This window comes from Nerophis lumbriciformis, linkage group LG19, assembly GCF_033978685.3.
Source record: "Nerophis lumbriciformis linkage group LG19, RoL_Nlum_v2.1, whole genome shotgun sequence".
Classification (NCBI taxonomy): domain Eukaryota; kingdom Metazoa; phylum Chordata; class Actinopteri; order Syngnathiformes; family Syngnathidae; genus Nerophis; species Nerophis lumbriciformis.
In genome coordinates, this window is record NC_084566.2 from 39,640,672 (window position 1) to 39,661,827 (window position 21,156).

General features: G+C 40.1%; 1 protein-coding gene and 1 long non-coding RNA gene across 2 annotated transcripts in view; one reads left to right on the forward strand and one right to left on the reverse strand.

The window, feature by feature from the left end:
• Window positions 1–21,156, forward strand: part of ralyl (RALY RNA binding protein like) — a 180,441-nt gene that overhangs the window by 92,284 nt on the left and 67,001 nt on the right. The gene's annotated exons all lie outside the window — the stretch shown is intronic.
• Window positions 4,517–5,106, reverse strand: LOC133618437 (uncharacterized). Its single transcript, XR_009817305.1, has 2 exons — window positions 4,989–5,106; window positions 4,517–4,692 (listed from the first exon to the last, which is right to left on the reverse strand). It is a non-coding gene; the product is annotated as an uncharacterized lncRNA (long non-coding RNA).

The window sequence follows — 21,156 nt, forward strand, 5'->3', positions numbered from 1 at the left end:
TGCCGAGCGCATATCATTATGTCAAGATAATGGCACTAGCATTTACTTCATTTAAGAATATTTGTCAACATATTGAGCAAAAAGGTCTCCTTTTTTTTCTACCAAGAAAAGTGCACTTGTTATTAGTGAGAATATACTTATTTTAAGCTATTTTTGGGTTCATTGAGGTTAGCTAATTTTACTTGTTTTAGTAAGTCTTGACAAGCCGAATTTTCTTGTTCTATTGGCAGATAATTTTGCTTCGTTCAAATAAAAATACCCCTCATTTTTGTATTTTTTTTTCTTGTTTTTGAACACTGACTTTTTGCAGTGTAGATTATGGGACACGTCAGTTAAAATGGAAGAAGCCAGTTTATTATACGGGATGGCTGGAGACAGATGAGACTCACCAATTAATTTGCTTGACACTTTAACAATTTAATTAAGATCATTCTTGTCCTTTAGTAACAGTCGACTGAACCACGGCACCCGGGAGAATCAGCTTCTATAAAATATGATCATTATGGGCCTGTCGACATCGAAATGAGACAGTTTTCTCAGGCAGTAATAAACGTTGGTGAGCCTTCTTACACATCGCATCACAGTTCGCTTCAAATTTCAGACAAAAAGGTCTCGTTAAAATCACTTTTTAAACATCTTAGGATCAACACACTAATGTGGTACCTTTACAACTTGTCACGGCTTGGTAAAAGGATAGGACTCAGATGCAGAGTAGGGAACTTAGACAGGCTTTTATTTTGACAGCTTCCTTTTCACCTCCAAAGTCAAGGATTACAATATCTATTTATCCAAAAACTAACCGGCAAAATAGGAACAACCAAAATTCGCTCCGAACGGAGGAAAACACAAAAGCAAAGACGAACTATAATTAACATATGCTATAAAATGTATAAACAAAAAAACGCTCCAACAGGAGGAAGAAACAACAACTATGAAAAATTCTATACTATCTAATCTAATAAAGTATTAACAAAAATTGTCACTCAAAAATGTAAGGAAAGAATGAAAAATAACTGAAACTTACCACTTCGGCTGAATAAACTAAATAACAAAAAAAATCACTCTGCTGAGGAGGAAGAAAGGAAAACTCAAAATAGCAACGAAGGGATTCAGAATCAAAGAACATAAGCACAAGACAAGGCAAGACAAGGCATGGACATGGGCATGGAAGCTAGAGAGCACGAATAAACGAAACAATCTGGCACAGAACAAAGGAAGGAGTGGGCTTATAAGACACATGAAGGTAATAGGGAACAGGTGGAAACAATTAGGGAATCGGGATGACGTCAGACTGATGACACAAGAGGAAGGGCAAGTGACCTGAAACGAGAGGAGAGTTACTTTTCAAACTAAAACATGCACATCACAAGACAGAAAAAACCAAGACAAGACATCCCTCACCGCGGTGTGACACAACTGTTGTAAAAATATGTTTAACAGGTGTGTTATGTCCATAAAGCATATCTAAAAGTATACGTTTAGGCCAGTGGTTCTTAAAGGGGAACATTATCACCAGACCTATGTAAGCGTCAATATATACCTTGATGTTGCAGAAAAAAGACCATATATTTTTTTAACCGATTTCCGAACTCTAGATGGGTGAATTTTGCCGAATTAAACGCCTTTCTATTATTCGCTCTCGGAGCGGGAATCAATCCGCCATTTTCTCAAACACCGAGTCAAATCAGCTCTGTTATTTTCCGTTTTTTTCGACTGTTTTCCGTACCTTGGAGACATTGTGCCTCGTCGGTGTGTTGTCGGAGGGTGTAACAACACGAACAGGGACGAATTCAAGTTGCACCAGTGGCCCAAAGATGCGAAAGTGGCAAGAAATTGGACGTTTGTTCCGCACACTTTACCGACGAAAGCTATGCTACGACAGAGATGGCAAGAATGTGTGGATATCCTGCGACATTTCCAACGATAAAGTCAAAGAAATCTGCCGCCAGACCCCCATTGAATCTGCCGGAGTGTGTGAGCAATTCAGGGACAAAGGACCTCGCTAGCACGGCAAGCAATGGCGGCAGTTTGTTCCCGCAGACGAGCGAGCTAAACCCCCTGGATGTCTTGGCTCACACCGTCCCTTATGCCACCGAAGAATATCGACCCTAGCTTCCCTGGCCTGCTGACATCAACTCCAAAACTGGACAGATCAGCTTTCAGGAAAAGAGCGCAGATGAGGGTATGTCTACAGAATATATTAATTGATGAAAACTGGGCTGTCTGCACTCTCAAAGTGCATGTTGTTGCCAAATGTATTTCATATGCTGTAAACCTAGTTCATAGTTGTTAGTTTCCTTTAATGCCAAACAAACACATACCAATCGTTGGTTAGAAGGCGATTGCCGAATTCGTCCTCGCTTTCTCCCGTGTCGCTGGCTGTCGTGTCGTTTTCGTCGGTTTCGCTTGCATACGGTTCAAACCGATATGGCTAAATAGCTTCAGTTTCTTCTTCAATTTGGTTTTCGCTACCTGCCTCCACACTACAACCATCCGTTTCAATACATGCGTAATCTGTTGAATCGCTTAAGCCGCTGAAATCCGAGTCTGAATCCGAGCTAATGTCGCTATAGCTTGCTGTTCTATGCGCCATGTTTGTTTGTGTTGGCTTCACTATGTGACGTCACAGGAAAATGGACGGGTGTTTATAACGATGGTTAAAATCAGGCACTTTGAAGCTTTTTTTAGGGATATTGCGAGATGGGTAAAATTTTGAAAAAAACTTTGAAAAATAGAATAAGCCACTGGGAACTGATTTTTAATAGTTTTAACCTTCTGAAATTGTGATAATGTTCCCCTTTAAGGAGCGCCGTGGGTGGCTGACCCGTTGGCGGTCCCGTCTTGTCCCCTTGTAACATATGTCTGCTCTTAGTGGGACTGTGCCGAAAATGAAATTTCAGTTCTTATGTGTCTTGTACGTGTTAAAGAATGGACAACAATAAAGCATCTTGAATCTTGAATTCTTATAGGACGAGTGACATCTATACATGCTTCACTACACACCAGTCAAACTTTTGACGTGTTATAATGGTCTGAAGTTGACAAAGTCGAGACAGGATTGCTCTATGACCGAGCATCAACCATTAAGTACCGGTACCAAAACATTGGTATCGGGACAACACTAGTATGGACTATCAGTAGTCTCCTGCCTGGCTTCATCTACAGTCATTTCTGCATTTGTGCACATACTTCACACCTGCCTGTAAAAGACACGATGAGTCGGGCGTGTCTTGACCTCCACCGAACCCCTGAGGCCGACTCACCGAACCCCTAGGGTTTGATCGAACCCAGGTTAAAGGGGAACATTATCACAATTTCAGAAGGGTTAAAACCATTAAAAATCAGTTCCCAGGGGCTTATTTTATTTTTCGAAGTTTTTTTCAAAATTTTACTCATCACGCAATATCCCTAAAAAAAGCTTCAAAGTGCCTGATTTTAACCATCGTTATATACACCCGTCCATTTTCCTGTGACGTCACATAGTGAAGCCAAACAAACATGGCGGATAGAACAGCAAGCTATAGCGACATTAGCTCGGATTCAGACTCGGATTTCAGCGGCTTAAGCGATTCAACAGATTACGCATGTATTGAAACGGATGGTTGTAGTGTGGAGGCAGGTAGCGAAAACCAAATTGAAGAAGAAACTGAAGCTATTTAGCCATATCGGTTTGAACCGTATGCAAGCGAAACCGACGAAAACGACACGACAGCCAGCGACACGGGAGAAAGCGAGGACGAATTCGGCGATTGCCTTCTAACCAACGATTGGTATGTGTTTGTTTGGCATTAAAGGAAACTAACAACTATGAACTAGGTTTACAGCATATTGTCATGTCTGTGTAATCATGTTTTGTTTTAGTCATGTTTTGTTTAGTTATTGGACTCTTTAGTTTCTGGCTTTTCACTCCCTTGTCTTGTTTCCATGATTACCCATTAGTTTCACCTGTTCCACGTTTGGACTCATTGTGCACTCTTGTTTGTCACCATAGCAACCCATTAGTTTTCACCTGTCACGTCACGCACCTGTTTCACACTTTGAGTCACGCACCTGTTTTTGTTAATCATGTCTGTAGTATTTAAGTTCATTGTTTTCAGTTTGTCTTCCTGGCGACATCCCGGATTCATACCCCTGTCACACTCTTACCTCTGCGCACTTCATAGTCTATGCCAAGTAAGTTTTTTTTGTTTATTAATGCCACAGTTAGTGTTTTTGTTTAATTGTTCACAGTTTCTGCCTATGTGCAAGTTTTGTTTAATAGCCTAGTTTTGTACCTCCGCCATTGTGCGCGCTTTTCGTTTGTTCCTTTTTTGATATATAGTGTTAAAATAAATCATGTATTCACCTTCACGCCATGTCCGGTCCTGTTTCACGTTCGGACTCACACACACCTGTCACCAATCATGTCACTGTTATTTAAGCCTACCTTTGTTCATCACTCGTGCTGCCTGCGTTCTGTCACGTGGGGGGGGTCGCAGCGTGCTGCGGGGTTGTTCTTCCAACGCAAAAAACAGCGTGAAGGTAGGCTAGGATTTATTAACATAAATCACGCACTACCACAAACATAAACAATACAACAACAACAAAAAAAGGCAAGCGTGCCTAAAACGCAAGTGAGGCTAATCTTTAGCAGAAGCTATGGCATGGACAGGGAAACTTACTTGGTCAGAGCAAGACATAAACCGGTGTGACCTAGTGGTTAGAGTGTCCGCCCTGAGATCGGTAGGTTGTGGGTTCAAACCCCGGCCGAGTCATACCAAAGACTATAAAAATGGGACCCATTACCTCCCTGCTTGGCACTCAGTATCAAGGGTTGGAATTGGGGGTTAAATCACCAAAAATGATTCCCGGGCGCGGCCACCGCTGCTGCCCACTGCTCCCCTCACCTCCCAGGGGGTGATCAAGGGTGATGGGTCAAATGCAGAGAATCATTTCGCCACACCTAGTGTGTGTGTGACAATCATTGGTACTTTAACTTTAACTTTAACATCAAAACAACGCAGGCAGAACGAGTGATGAACAAAGGTAGGCTTAAATAACAGTGACATGATTGGTGACAGGTGTGTGTGAGTCCGAACGTGAAACAGGTGCGTGACGTGACAGGTGAAAACTAATGGGTTGCTATGGTGACAAACAAGAGTGCACAATGAGTCCAAACGTGGAACAGGTGAAACTAATGGGTAATCATGGAAACAAGACAAGGGAGTGAAAAGCCAGAAACTAAAGAGTCCAATAACTAAACAAAACATGACTAAAACAAAACATGATTACACAGACATGACACATATGAAATACATTTGGCAACAAAATGCACTTTGAGAGTGCAGACAGCCCTTTTCAGGCGCGCTAAGAACATATATTTTTCCACGATTTCAGCACTCAGGTTAACCATACCTAAATAGACACAAAATACTGCATTACACAACACTACCCGAATGTACTCGAATGATTGAAAAAAAAAAATGTTTTTAAGCTAAATTATTGGTAAACACAGTTTATGTATAATAATTTACGTAAAACCGCGAGTAAAGAATAAAGTTTTCATCAATTAATATATTCTGTAGACATACCCTCATCGGCTCTCTTTTCCTGAAAGCTGATCCGTCCAGTTTTGGAGTTGATGTCAGCATCTGCTCTGAGTGTCGCAGGATATCCACACATTCTTGCCATCTCTGTCGTAGCATAGCTTTCGTCGGTAAAGTGTGCGGAACAAACGACCGACCATTTCGTCGGCTTTCCCCACAGCCTCGTATTTTGAACAAATTTCGTCCAATTTCTTTGCCACTTTCGCATCTTTGGGCCACTGGTGCAACTTGAATCCGTCCCTGTTCGTGTTGTTACACCCTCCGACAACACACCGACGAAAGTGAGAAAATGGCGGATTGCTTCCCAACGTCATCGCTCCGAGAGCGAATAATAGAAAGGCGTTTAATTCGCCAAAATTCACCCATTTAGTCTTCGGAAATCGGTTAAAAAAATATATGGTCTTTTTTCTGCAACATCAAGGTATATATTGACGCTTACATAGGTCTGGTGATAATGTTCCCCTTTAAGAACTACCACAACGGCTGCGATGAAGAAGAAGGCTGCAGCAGAAAAGGGTCCCCAGTCGTTTTGGACTCCATGCCACTGGACCCTGACCCGATTCTGTCAAGGATCGTGTGGTGACTGTCTGTGCACCAGTCTCCCCACGTTAAACAAAGTCACGCACAGGCATCCTCCATAAAGGGATACACCCTTACCAGGAGGATCGTCATACTCGTTCGAGTGACCGCCCACGATATTATGGATACCCCCAAAGAATGTTCCCTCTAATTTTCCATCTGATTTGCAGGTGTGTCATTTGTTGCGAGTCCTTGAACAAGGTGATGTTCATGCATGGTTCATTTTATGCACCACTGCTTTAGGCTTATAAAGCAAAGTGGCTTAAATGGTCAAAATATGGAAATTGGATTTATGGAGAGGTTCCGAACCATTTTGTGACGACCGGGTCGCATAGTGATCCGGGGGTCGTTCTCCCAAGCCTAGTGGTTAGAGTGTCCGCCCTGAGATGGGTAGGTTGTGAGGTCAAACCCCGGCCGAGTCATACCTAAGACGATTAAAAATGGGACCAATTACCTCCCTGCTTGACACTCAAGGGTTGGAATTGGGGGTTAAATCACCAAAAATGATTCCCGGGCGCAGCCACCACTGCTGCTCACTGCTCCACCTCACCTCCCAGGGGGTGAACAAGGGTAATGGGTCAAATACAGAGGACAAATTTCACCACACTTAGTGTGTGTGTGTGACAATCATTGGTCCTTTAACGTAAGTTAGCTTAACCAAGATGCAGAAGGACTCCGGACACAGCGTGCGGGTAGGAAATTATTTATTGGGATAAATCATACAGGGAAAAACAAAGGTGTGCTCATAGCTAAGGAGGCTAGCGTGGGAGCTAGCATATACAAACAGGAATGCTGAACACCTTCTCTGATGATGCATTCTGCTTCGTCTCCTTGTTGTGTGCGCAGTTGTGCACTGCACTTTCTAAAAGCCGTAGATGTTATTGTCCAGTAGATGGCAGTATTGTCCTGTTTAAGAGTGTCACAACATTGCTGTTTACGGCAGACAAACTGCTTTACGGTAGACGAAAACGTGACTGCTGTTGTTGTGTGTTGTTGCCGCGCTGGGAGGACGTTAATGAAACTGCCTTACAATAAACCCACATAAGAAACCAAGAACTCGCCCTCCATCATTCTACAGTTATAACGTGACTGGGCAGGCACGCTGTTTATATTGTGAGAAAGCGGCCGTGAAAACAGGCTGTCGACACGTCACTCAGGTCCGCCTGAATTTCGGTGAGATTTTCGGGAGAAAATTTGTCCCGGGAGGTTTTCGGGAGATGCGCCGGAAAATCCGGGAGGGTTGGCAAGTATGACTGTTGCAAAGCTGTGTCATCAACACTCACAAGTATAAAACTACTTTTTTTAAAGTAATCATTTCTTATTTCAAGCATGAAAAAAGAAATCAAGATAATGTCACTAGCATTTACTTCTTTTAAGAATATTTTTCAACATATTGAGCAAAATATTTTTCAACATGTTGAGCAAAAAGGTCTCATATTTGTTTTTTCTACCAAGAAAAGTGCACTTGTTATTAGTGAGAATATACTTATTTTAAGCTATTTTTGGGTTCATTGAGGTTAGCTAATTTTACTTGTTTTGGAAAGTCTTGACAAGCCGAATTTTCTTGTTCTATTGGCAGATGATTTTGCTTAGTTCAAATAAAATACCTCTAATTTTTGTTTTGTTTTTCTTGTCTTTGTTTTTGCAGTGCAGTGTTTTATCGTTCATAGTTAATATTGTAAATCCCACATTCTTTATTTTCATATACATTCTGGGTGTCTCATTCAGTAAAAAAAAAAAATTCAATTCCATTCCGTTTTTTAAGGCGGTCTGTCATAACGTTTTTAGCATTTCAGACATTATTGTGAGGTTTTGTATTAGTGTTCCTAAAAAAAAAATCAGATATACCGGCCCCCACACTGCAAAAACTGAAATCTAAGTAAGATGAATTATCTCAAATAAGGGTGATATTTGCTTATTTTCTATCTGATAAGATCATTTTTCTCATTAAGCAGATATTATGTTAGAGTGTTTTACTTGTTTTAAGTGTTTTGGTCCTAAATGATCTCAGTAAGATATTACAGCTTGTTGCTGAGATTTGATGACCGATATTGAGTAAAACATGCTTGAAACTAGAATATCAAGTGTTGCAAAGCTGTGTCATCAACACTCACAAGTATAAAACTACTTTTTTAAAGTAATCATTTCTTATTTCAAGAATGAAAAAATAAATCAAGATAATGTCACTAGCATTTACTTCTTTTAAGAATATTTTTCAACATATTGAGCAAAATATTTTTCAACATGTTGAGCAAAAAGGTCTCATATTTGTTTTTTCTACCAAAAAAAGTGCACTTGTTATTGGTGAGAATGTACTTATTTTAAGCTATTTTTGGGTTCATTGAGGTTAGCTAATTTTACTTGTTTTGGAAAGTCTTGACAAGCCGAATTTTCTTGTTCTATGGGCAGATAATTTTGCTTAGTTCAAATAAAATACTCCTAATTTTTGTATTTTTTTTTTCTTGTTTTTGAACACTGACTTCTTGCAGTGTAAATGTGTCCCTGTTAGAGATGCGTGGTTTGCGGACACAACCGCGGAGTCCGCGGATTATCCGCGGATCGGGCGGATGAAATTAAAAAAAATAAGATTTTATCCGCGCGCGGGTCGGGTCGGGCGGATTAATTAGATTTTTTTTTTTTTTTTTTTTTTTTTTTTTTTTTTTTTTTTTTTTGCGGGTGGCAGTTAAACCAATTCGGAAATATATATACATAGTTAAATGTTGTTACCCACATACGAAAAACGAGCAGGCACCTGCTGCATATGCCACAACAGAAGAAAAAAAAGAAAAGAGATGGACACTTTTACGGAGCGGAGAAGGGACGCCTCGCCGGGGTCCGGGACCGAGGCCCCTTCCCCCGAGAGGGCCCCACCGGGAGCCGTAGCTGAGGCGATCCGCGAGAAGGGCCCGACGCACGTCCAGGGTCACCACCGCGCCCACCGCACCGACACCCCGCCTCGTCCGCCTTCGCCGCGGCCGGCGTCACGCGCAGCAGGTAAGCAGCTTACCTGCCCGCCACCCCCGTGGCCGGGGGCTCGTAACATGGGTCACTCCGCGCGCTCCGCCCGCGCAGCTTACCTGCCCGCCACCTCTGTTGCCGGGGGCGCGTAACAGGGGTCACTCCGTGCGCAGTGCGCTCACGAAAGGGGTGGGGCTCACCCTGGTTGATATAGAGAGCAGGACGGTGGCCATGGAAGTCGGAACCCGCTAAGGAGTGTTTAACAACCCACCTGCCGAATCAACTAGCCCTGAAAATGGATGGCGCTGGAGCGTCGGGCCCATACCTGGCCGTCGCCGGCAGCGAGACGCGCTTGGAGGTGCGCTCAGCGCGGCTCCCATATGATTGTGCACTGGTGTGCGTCTGGGTCGTGACAGCGTGGCACGCGAAAGTCTGTGCTGCATTGGATCAGTCTCCTTTCTTTAACAGGCAAAAGCTTTATAACCTCACCATACCTGCCAACTTTTGAAATCAGAAAAACCTAGTAGCCAGGGTCCAAGGGCCGCAGGCCCCGGTAGGTCCAGGACAAAGTCCTGGTGGAGGGTTCAGGGCTTCGCCCCCCGACGCAAAATGATTATTAGCATTCAGACAGGTTAAAATGTTGCTAAAACCATCACTTTTCTATCAGTCACAGTGACTTTTCAAAACAAAAATATTACAGCAAAAATCATATGGGTTGATTGACATGTTTATTCTGTAAGCTAACTTCAATAGTTTGAAATTATTTTGACAGTTAATGCCAGTTATCCTGTCAACCTTTCACAAGACTTCAATTTGTTAATTGAAAGTATAAACACTTTTTACAGTAAACAAATGGTAAAACAGTACTAAACAATTCCATAAAAAAAAAAATTGGTGTCATTATTAACTTTCTGTCCAAGCTTGTATAATCTACTGCCTTGTTCAATTGTAAAAAATATTCTGTGCCTAAAATTCACATTTCTATCACAATTATCATACTGTAAACATGGTAAGCTAACTTCATTAAAATTAATAGTCCTGTCAATAGCATGGAATTACAATTCAAATGTAGTTTTTTTGTAAGCCTTTCAAAAGAATTCAAAATATGAAAAATTAATGAAAATTAATTTAAGCCATCAGACACTTGAAAAGTGGCACATCACATCTCTAATGTAATCATTTGAACTTTTCAACAGAAATAGCACTGCAAAAATATTAAGGACATACTTCTGTATTTTGGTAGTTATGCTGTCAACATTTAACAAGATTTCTTCAACTTGGACTTGAAAGCATAAACACTTTTAACAGAATGTCGTGCTGTGAAATACAGCCGACAGGATTGCGCACCAAACACGAAGCAAGGCCAAAGCGCATATGCATGGTGCAGGAGAACAAAGGACTTCTTTCATTTAAGGTTTGTGATAAACCATCAAACTCATTCGTTAAAAGGACTCTATAGTAATATAAAGCGAATTTTTCTGGACATTATCATGCAAGAAAAGTTTATTTTTGGGACCGCGATCACCGCGTAATGATTTTTAAAGGTTGCATTACAAACATTTAACTGTCCCATGTGATCAGCCAGTGCGATTGGAAGTCCATGCTCAATTATTGCCTCCGTAAATAAAACTTCGGCATTTATCACATCCAAAGAATCTGTTTGGGCGATGAAAAACGTTGAAAGTTTTCCACTTGTATCGCTAGCAACGGCATTAGACTTGTGTTTTTTTGTTCCAACGTGGTCTTTTACATCGCTAATTCCTCTGTGTCCGATCGAAAAATCTTGTCTGCACAAGGTGCAATTCGCGTAGTTTTCACCCTTTTTTTTTTTTTTAATTAATGAAAAACCGTATTTTTTATCACTGCAACCGTAACCCGGAATAGGTTGATGAAAACCGTACGAATTACGGGAAAACCGGAGTAGTTGGCAGGTATGCCTCACTAATGCCTTGCATCGTCTATAATATATAACAACGGGCGAGTGCGGGCGGATGGCGGGCGGGTGCAGTTCTGATCAAACGTTACATCGGGTGGATGGCGGATGGTTGACGACTTTCTGACGCGGTTGCGGATGAAATAAATTGCCTATCCGCGCATCTCTAGTCCCTGTATAGTTTTACTCCAGCAATGGTCATGTGGGGACATAAATGAGGGTACTTTGAGAGGTAATCATTGAAGTCGGACATCACTGAAGGCCTAGGTGGGAAACGCACGACCCGCCACTGATCTGTGTCACTTTAACAATATTGGCTGCATTAAAAATGCACAAGAAGGTGCAGGTTTTATCCAACTGCACCTCTCCCCGATGAATTTTTAAGCCTTATCTTTAAAACATTACCTTCGCATTAAGGCTGCTGGAAGTGTGCTCTTAAAAGTGGCTACAGTTTTTTTTAGTTTTTTTAAAATCAAATCACATGTCCTGATGAGTGACAGGAGGAGCTGTCATCTCGCCGTGACAGGAAGTTAACAGAGGTCAGATAGGAAAAGCTTAGAGAAGTACAATTTGGCTCCTTGCCTCTATTAAAATAACTCACTTACGAGCGGCTGATGCAAATAGACGTCCCTTTCAATGTGCGACCGCTTATGAACTTTCTTCTAATGACTCTGCATTTTGTCTTTGCTCAAAGTAGTTTACACTTTTATCACTGCATTTGTACTCATACACTCCTGAATGGTGCCAGAGCAGAGCTTTCTTGTGTGGAACCATGGTCCTGCAGTGCCCCCTTGAGGATGAAATACATGCTGCACATGATTGCTTTTAATGACGTTCAGTTTGTGGAAAGGTGCTGTGGATTTTTCACAGTACGCTTAATCCTTAGTCCAGTGGTTCTCAAACTTTTTTTGTCATCCCCCACTTTGGACAAGGGAGAGTCTTCAAGCCCCACCTGCCCCCATCGCCCCAACAGAGCGCTAATGCCAAGCTTTAACATTTTCAAATTTATTGAACATCAAGTTGTATACATTCGAACTCAATAACATAAAATAACATTAAGTTCAATAATAAATAAAATAACTGTGCAGCTGTGGTATAACTTGCATCAAGTTCAATAATAAATAAAATAACTTCCATCAAGTTCAATAATAAATAAAACAAAAGTGTTATAACTTGCATCAAGTTCAATAATAAATCAAAAAAAGTGTTATAACTTGCATCACGTTCAATAATAAATAAAAAAAACTGTTATAACTTGCATCAAGTTCAATAATAAATCCAAAAAACTGTTATAACTTGCATCACGTTCAGTAATAAATCAAAAAAGTGTTATAACTTGCATCAAGTTCAATAATAAATCAAATAAAAGTGTTATAACTTGCATCAAGTTCAATAATAAATCAAAAAAAGTGTTATAACTTGCATCAAGTTTAATAATAAAAAAAAGTGTTATAACTTGCATCACGTTCAATTATAAATCAAAAAAAAGTGTTATAACTTGCATCAAGTTCAATAATAAATCCAATAACTTGCATCAAGTTCAATAATAAATCAAAAAAAGTGTTATAACTTGCATCAAGTTCAATAATAAATCAAAAAAAGGGTTATAACTTGCATCAAGTTCAATAATAAATAAAACAAAAGTGTTATAACTTGCATCAAGTTCAATAATAAATCAAAAAAAGTGTTATAACTTGCATCAAGTTCAATAATAAATCAAATAACTTGCATCAAGTTCAATAATAGATACAATAAAAGTGCCACTTTGCAATCTTTGCAAAAAAAAAAGGAGGAGCTATGCATTTGGCAAGACAGGGCAAGTGACAGCACTTTCCCCCAGGAGAGCCACCTTGCTTCACTGTGAAACAGCACGGCTGTATGATCAGCTCCCATTTCCTCACACAGTGCAGAGAACAGTCGCGCTTTCAGTGGTCGTGTTTTGATCAAATTTACCGCGCTCACAACTTCTGTTAAAACCTCATTGAGTTCGGGGCTGAGCTGCCTTGACGCGAGTGCTTCCCGGTGAATGACACAGTGTGTGCCCGTCATATTTTTGTTTCTCTGCAGGCGCTGGCTCTGGCTCGACGACCTTTGAGGTGTGAGTCACAAATGTATATATTTGTGTAATTGTGATCCACACATTAGCCTGCTACCCATCCGCTCGAAAGTTTGTTCCGCTGTTGCTATGTCTGTCAAACTTTCGCTCCTACCGAGAAATATAAAGCCTACAGTAAAAATAAGTACCGGTAATTTCCATTTATTTATATAGCGGATTTCACAGACAGAATCACAAAGTGATTTACAGTGTGTATAGAAAATGAAAGCATAGTAAAAAAAAAAATCTAAAAATATAATAATTTAAAAAAAAATTTAAAGTGAAATTTCCTCCCGTTCCTCGCGCCCCACCTGTCATGTCTCTATTCCCCACCAGTGGGGCGCGCCCCACACTTTGAGAAACGCTGCCTTAGTCCCTCTATCTCAGCTGCATTTGGGTGGAAGGCGGGGTGCACCCTGGACAAGTCGCCACTTCATCACAGGGCCAACACAGATAGACAACATTCACACTCACATTTACACACTAGGGACCATTTAGTGTTGTCAATCAACCCATAATATGCATATTCAGGCCTCAAATTTTAACTTTTAAGGTCAGGGCAAGTGTTGCCTTAAAGGATGGCTCGTATTTTAGGGCACTAAGGCAAGTTAGAAGGGCACAAAGACCATACTTGCCAACCCTCCCGGATTTTCCGGGAGACTCCCGAAATTCAGCGCCTCTCCCGAAAACCTCCCGGGACAAATTTTCTCCCGAAAAACTCCCGAAATCCAGGCGGACCTGAGTGACGTGTTGACAACACACAACAACAGTGTCTACTGTAAAGCAGTTCGTCTGCCGTAAACAGCAATGTTGTGACACTTTTAAACAGGACAATACTGCCATCTACTGTACATGCATATGTGACCCACCCATAATGTGTCACATTTTTGTGTTGATTTATTTATTTTATTTTGTGGTTTGAATTCGTTTTTGGAGCTGTCATTACACATTTATCAGTATTCACATTGGTCAGTAGGGGGCAGTAGGGCGTTTCTTCCCAATTGAATGCTATCACCTGCAGACCGGAAGTGGCTTGTCATTCTGATGAGCGCGACCAGTCTGTGAACAATTGAAACGTCCTGTGTGCTTTTTCCTCCTGTATAACAGGTTAGTTTTGGTGAATCAACTCACTGAATAATATCCATGTGATCTTTATAAGTTTAAGTACCGGTACACATTCTGATGGTGGAGCCTAACTCTAAAGTGTTTGTGAGTTGTAGTTTGTAAATGAACACTGAAATTCAAGTATTTATTTTATTAATTTATATATATATATGTATATATATATATATATATATATATATATATATATATATATATATATATATATATATATATATATATATATATATATATATATATGTCTTAATAAGGTTATCCAAAAAATAGTGCTCGATACCGTAGTAGAGCGCAATATATGTATGTGTGGGGAAAAAAAATCACAAGACTATTTCATCTCTACAGGCCTGTTTCATGAGGGGGGTACCCTCAATCGTCAGGAGATTTTAATGAGAGCATTCGCATATCATGGTTTATATAGGGCACAGAGTGGGTGGGTACAGGCTGGCCTAGGGGCGTGGTGATTGGTTCATGTGTTACCTAGGAGGTGTTTCCATCTATGGCGGCATGTTGTTACAATTTCGCTGCGCTTGTTGAGGGATGACAGGTCTGGACGGTAGATAATAAACAGTTTCTCTTTCAAGCATAGGTTGCATCTTTTATTACCACTATTGTAAGGTGTGCTGGATGCAAGAATTTGCCATGTTATTGAATATTCAACATTATTGTCTTTGAGGTCCCAAATGTGTTTGCTGAGTTCTGTGGTATTTCGCAGGTTTTTGTTCCTGAAAGAAGCCTTGTGGTTGTTCCATCTGGTTTTGAATTCACCCTCGGTTAATCCTACATATGTGTCGGATGTGTTAATGTCCTTGCGTATTACCTTAGATTGGTAGACAACTGATGTTTGTAAGCATCCCCCGTTGAGGGGGCAATCAGGTTTCTTTCGACAGTTACATGCTTTGTTGGTTTTGGAGTCGTTCTGACTGGGGGTCGACGGCTCATTTGCAATTGTTTTGTTGTGGTTTGAGATGATTTGTCGTATATTGTTCATGCAGCTGTAGCTCAATTTGATGTTGTTCTTGTTGAATACTTTTCTTAGGTTGTTGTCTTTGGGAAAGTATTTGTCAATCAGGTTGAGGAATTTGTGTCCAATGTTCGTTGAGACGTTTTTGCTGTATGGGGGGTTGTACCAGATGATGCCGTTTCGTTTTCTGTTCTTTTTTGGCTGGTTTCCTGGCGTGGGTTCATAGGTGAGGGTGAAATTGTATCCGCTTTCATCAAGGGCTTTTTGGTACGGGGGGGTTGCTTGGTCAAATTCAGCTTTGCTAGATGACAGCATCGATAGCCTTTTATTGATTCCGGTAGGTATTCTTTTCGTGGTGGTGGGTGGATGGTTGCTGTCATGGTGCACGTATTGGAGTGTTGTGTTGGGTTTCGTGAATGGTTGGTAGCTGTTATTTCTCAGGTTGAAAGTGACGTCAAGAAAGTTGACGGTTTGCTTGTTGGCTTCAATCGTGTTCAATAATGTTGAATATTCAATAACATGGCAAATTCTTGCATCCAGCACACCTTACAATAGTGGTAATAAAAGATGCAACCTATGCTTGAAAGAGAAACTGTTTATTATCTACCGTCCAGACCTGTCATCCCTCAACAAGCGCAGCGAAATTGTAACAACATGCCGCCATAGACGGAAACACCTCCTAGGTAACACATGAACCAATCACCACGCCCCTAGGCCAGCCTGTACCCACCCACTCTGTGCCCTATATAAACCATGGTATGCGAATGCTCCCATTAAAATCTCCTGACGATTGAGGGTACCCCCCTCATGAAACAGGCCTGTAGAGATGAAATAGTCTTGTGATTTTTTTCCCCACACATACATATATATATATATATATATATATATATATATATATATATATATATATAGCTAGAATTCACTGAAAGTCAAGTATTTCTTATATATATATATATATATATATATATATATATATATATATATATCTTAACCACGCCCCCAACCACGCCCCCCGCCCCACCCCCTACCACGCCCCCACCTCCCGAAATCGGAGGTCTCAAGGTTGGCAAGTATGACAAAGACAAACATTATTTTGAAAGATGGCCCCTGATGGCCATAAGAGGTAGCTGCACTTTTTGTCCATCTAGATCAGGCCTGCACTGCAAAAAGTCTGTGTTCAAAAACAAGAAAAAAAATTACGAAAATTAGGAGTATTTTATTTGAACTAAGCAAAATTATCTGCCAATAGAACAAGAAAATTCGGCTTGTCAAGACTTTCCAAAACAAGTAAAATTAGCTAACCTCAATGAACCCCAAAATAGCTTAAAATAAGTATATTCTCACTAATAACAAGTGCACTTTTCTTGGTAGAAAAAAAAGAGACCTTTTTGCTCAATATGTTGACAAATATTCTTAAATGAAGTAAATGCTAGTGCCATTATCTTGACATAATGATATGCGCTCGGCATTACATTTACTTATACTAAAAACTAATTTATTGTTCTTAATGTAAAGGCAACAAGGCAAGCGCTTGTTACTCTCGGGGTCTCCTAGCCGCTCAGGCAAATCATATGGTCTAAAAATGCATTTTTCCATGGATAACATGACATCATCGCGCCAAGTGCGTGCTCTTTCAGTCAATTAGTGCGCATATATACAGCCCGGCCCCCGGCCAAATGTTTTTTTTTATTGTAATTTTTGTCACGACTTGGACTAAGGCTTGGTTTGTTCTCCCGAGGTGCAAGTGATTTGGACCAGACATGGCGTGAAGGTGAATACATGATTTATTTTAACACTATATATCAAAAAAGGAACAAACGAAAAGCGAGCACAATGGCGGAGGTACAAAACTAGGCTATTAAACAAAACTTGCACATAGGCAGAAACTGTGAACAATTAAACAAAAACACTAACTGTGGCATTAATAAACAAAAAAAACTTACTTGGCATAGACTATGAAGTGCGCAGAGGTAAGAGTGTGACAGGGGTATGAATCCGGGATGTCGCCAGGAAGACAAACTGAAAACAATGAACTTAAATACTACAGACATGATTAACGAAAACAGGTGCGTGACTCAAAGTGTGAAACAGGTGCGTGACGTGACAGGTGAAAACGAATGGGTTGCTATGGTGACAAACAAGAGTGCACAATGAGTCCAAACGTGGGACAGGTGAAACTAATGGGTAACCATGGAAACAAGACAAGGGAGTGAAAAGCCCGAAACTAAAGAGTCCAACAACTAAACAAAACAAAAAATGACTAATACAAAACATGGTCACACAGACATGACAATTTTGAAGAATTTATCTGAGTGTGCATGAACTATTTCTGTTCAAAATAGTTAGAAATGTCACATCTTAAATGTTTAAATAGTCAGTTTACTGTACTGTGCCAACTGTACTACTATATGAGTACCTATTTTCTATTGTTTCATTGAAAATAAAACAGCAAAGTCCATTTGGCGGTCATCTGTTTTAATTATGAGACACTATTGTGTCAAAGTCATGATTTTTTTTATTTCATACTTGAAATAAGAAATTGTTACTTTAAAAAAGTAGTTTTATACTTGTCAGTGTTGATGACACAGCTTTGCAACACTCGATATTCTATTTTCAAGCATGTTTTACTCAATATAGGTCATCAAATCTCAAAACCCATTAGTTTTCACCTGTCACGTCACGCACCTGTTTCACGTTTTGAGTCACGCACCTGTTTTTGTTAATCATGTCTGTAGTATTTAAGTTCATTAATTTCAGTTTGTCTTTCTGGTGACATCCCACATTTATGCTTCTGCACACTCTCCACACACCCTTAAGACCCTTGCTGCTCTTTTTTCATGCCGGTTTCTCGTCCAAGTAAGTTTTCTTTATTCATGCCATAGTTTGCAAGTTTTGTTTAATTGTTCATAGTTTCTGCCTTTGTGCAAGTTTTGTGTTTATAGTCAAGTTTTGTACTTCCGCCCCTGTGCGCGCCTTTTGTTTGATCCTTTTTTTTTGTAGTTATAGTGTTTAAATAAATCATGTACTGCCCTTCACGCCACGTATGGTCCAAATCTTTTGCACCTCGGGAGAACAAACCACGCCACAGTCCTAGTCGTGACATGAAGTAAGAAATGATTACTTTAAAAAAGTAGTTGTATACTTGTGAGTGTTGATGACACAGCTTTGCAACACTTGATATTCTAGTTTCAAGCATGTTTTACTCAATATAGGTCATCAAATCTCAGCAACAAGCTGTAATATCTTACTGACATCATTTAGGACCAAAACACTTAAAACAAGTAAAACACTCTAACATAAAATCTGCTTAGTGAGAAGAATTATCTTATCAGACAGAAAATAAGCAAATATCACCCTTATTTGACATATTTCATCTTACTTAGATTTCAGTTTTTGCAGTGTGGGCAATTATTTTGACTTGGGGGCCACATTTTCAGGAAAAAATGTGTCGATTTTTAGGAAAACTAATAAATATTGAGGGCAGTCCATAGTGGATCTAACATAATAGTGAGAGTCCAGTCCATAGTGGATCTAACATAATAGTGTGAGAGTCCAGTCCATAGTGGATCCAACATAATAGTGAGAGTCCAGTCCATAGTGGATCTAACATAATATTGAGGGCAGTCCATAGTGGATCTAACATAATAGTGAGAGTCCAGTCCATAGTGGATCTAACATAATAGTGAGAGTCCAGTCCATAGTGGATCTAACATAATAGTGAGAGTCCAGTCCATAGTGGATCTAACATAATATTGAGGGCAGTCCATAGTGGATCTAACATAATAGTGTGAGAGTCCAGTCCATAGTGGATCTAACATAATAGTGAGAGTCCAGTCCATAGTGGATCTAACATAATAGTGAGAGTCCAGTCCATAGTGGATCTAACATAATATTGAGGGCAGTCCATAGTGGATCTAACATAATAGTGTGAGAGTCCAGTCCATAGTGGATCTAACATAATAGTGAGAGTCCAGTCCATAGTGGATCTAACATAATAGTGAGAGTCCAGTCCATAGTGGATCTAACATAATAGTGTGAGAGTCCAGTCCATCGTGAATCTAACATAATAGTGAGAGTCCAGTCCATAGTGGATCTAACATAATAGTGTGAGAGTCCAGTCCATAGTGGATCTAACATAATAGTGAGAGTCCAGTCCATAGTGGATCTAACATAATAGTGTGAGAGTCCAGTCCATCGTGGATCTAACATAATAGTGAGAGTCCAGTCCATAGTGGATCTAACATAATATTGTGAGAGTCCAGTTCATAGTGGATCTAACATAATAGTGAGAGTCCAGTCCATAGTGGATCTAACATAATATTGTGAGAGTCCAGTCCATAGTAGATCTAACATAATAGTGAGAGTCCAGTCCATAGTGGATCTAACATAATATTGTGAGAGTCCAGTCCATAGTGGATCTAACATAATAATGTGAGAGTTCAGTCCATAGTGGATCTAACATAATAGTGTGAGAGTCCAGTCCATAGTGGATCTAACATAATATTGTGAGAGTCCAGTCCATAGTGGATCTAACATAATAGTGTGAGAGTCCAGTCCATAGTGGATCTAACATAATATTGTGAGAGTCCAGTCCATCGTGGATCTAACATAATAGTGAGAGTCCAGTCCATAGTGGATCTAACATAATATTGTGAGAGTCTAGTCCATAGTGGATCTAACATAATAGTGTGAGAGTCCAGTCCATAGTGGATCTAACATAATAATGTGAGAGTTCAGTCCATAGTGGATCTAACATAATAGTGTGAGAGTCCAGTCCATAGTGGATCTAACATAATAGTGAGAGTCCAGTCCATAGTGGATCTAACATAATAGTGTGAGAGTCCAGTCCATCGTGGATCTAACATAATAGTGAGAGTCCAGTCCATAGTGGATCTAACATAATATTGTGAGAGTCCAGTCCATAGTGGATCTAACATAATAGTGTGAGAGTCCAGTCCATCGTGGATCTAACATAATAGTGAGAGTCCAGTCCATAGTGGATCTAACATAATAGTGAGAGTCCAGTCCATAGTGGATCTAACATAATAGTGAGAGTCCAGTCCATAGTGGATCTAACATAATAGTGTGAGAGTCCAGTCCATCGTGGATCTAACATAATAGTGAGAGTCCAGTCCATAGTGGATCTAACATAATATTGTGAGAGTCCAGTCCATAGTGGATCTAACATAATATTGTGAGAGTCCAGTCCATAGTGGATCTAACATAATAGTGTGAGAGTTCAGTCCATAGTGGATCTAACATAATAGTGAGAGTCCAGTCCATTGTGGATCTAACATAATATTCAAAATAATTTTACTACCGGTACCGGTACCAAAATATCAGTATTGGGACAACACTACCCTGGAGGCATGGTAAGATATTTATAAAACAATTTTGCCTTTTTCCAAACTTGTTTCTTAAAGAGTCATTTGGAATTTGAGACTTTAGTGACGTATTTCGCCTGAGTAACATCAACGGATATCTCCATATATGGTAGAGGTTTAACCGAAGAGCTTTGCGCAAGTCCACCATTTGTATCCATACTTTACATTAGTTTTGGATGATACCACAAGTTTGGGTATCAATCTGATACCAAGTAGTTACAGGATCATACATTGGTCATATTCAAAGTCCTCATTTCCTGAGTTTATAAACATAATATAGATTTTTTTTAACAGACAAGATTTTGTGATGCTACAAAATATTGATGTTATCATAGTAGTATCGACTCGATACGCTCTTGTACTTGGTATCATCACCGTGGATGTTATGTGTAGATCCACCAATGGCGTTTGTTTATATTGTAGCGTCCCGGAAAAGTTGGTGCTGCAGGGAATTCTGTGAAACTATTCTCCCGAAATGTGTTTGTCATTGTTGTTTAGTGTGGTTTCACGATATGGCACATGTTTATGACAGTGTTGGC